At 43.0% G+C, this 828-nt stretch overlaps 1 protein-coding gene across 1 annotated transcript in view; it reads right to left on the reverse strand.

Annotated features, from left to right (window-relative positions):
* The window catches only part of TMEM241 (transmembrane protein 241), a 184,729-nt gene that overhangs the window by 140,387 nt on the left and 43,514 nt on the right, over positions 1 to 828 (reverse strand). The window lies entirely within an intron of this gene.

The raw sequence follows: 828 nt of genomic DNA on the forward strand, positions 1-828 counted from the left end.
AAAAAAAAAAAAAAAAGACCATACTTTTTGATCTGATAGAGACTATGACCCCCAAGACTATGGCCCTTAGACACCCAGAGCATCTACAGCCAACAGCAGGCAGGCCTACAAGGTGATCTGCAACTTCCAAGAGGTATATGCTCTGCAAAACATTCAACTACACAAGATCTAAAGGGCAGTATTTCCCCCAAAGTAAAATGCCTAAGGCAAGAAAGGGGAAGAAAGCAGGGAGAACGGCAGTGGGGAAAGCAGTGTGGAAGTGGAGAGAGACACTGCTGCACATTGAGGGGATCGCAGCCAATGGTATGAAGCAATCAGTGTCTAATTGTTGAACGGGAAACTAATTTACTTTGTACACTTTCACCTACACCATAATAAAACATCCAGAAGAGAAAAAGCCAATTTTATTGAAAGACTTTCACATTAGACATCAACAGAGACAGAATTCAGGCCCCTACCTGTTGTGTACCAGAAGGAAGTCCAGAGCATACACCACAGGCAGAGCACTAACAAAGAAGGAGGGGATGCTGGGTAAGATAACAGCTGGCCTAGCTGAGGCAGACCCACTACTCACTCTGGAATGCAAGGTCAGCGAGGCCTTAAATATTTGTACTCCATTCCCTCTTAAAATAAACAAGGAAAACTCCTGCTGAGTTATGTACTCTAGCAGACATCAGTATCTGAGTGGTCATGAACATGAGGAAAAGAAAACATTCCTAAGGAACAACTTGTATTTTAATCCTTTTACCTTAAAATTCAAGGAGCTCTGGTAGTATAGTGGTTACGAGTTGGGCTGCTAAGCTCAAGGTCAGCAGTTTGAAACTACCA

This window comes from Chrysochloris asiatica, unplaced genomic scaffold (genome assembly GCF_000296735.1).
Source record: "Chrysochloris asiatica unplaced genomic scaffold, ChrAsi1.0 scaffold00015, whole genome shotgun sequence".
Classification (NCBI taxonomy): Eukaryota; Metazoa; Chordata; class Mammalia; order Afrosoricida; family Chrysochloridae; genus Chrysochloris; species Chrysochloris asiatica.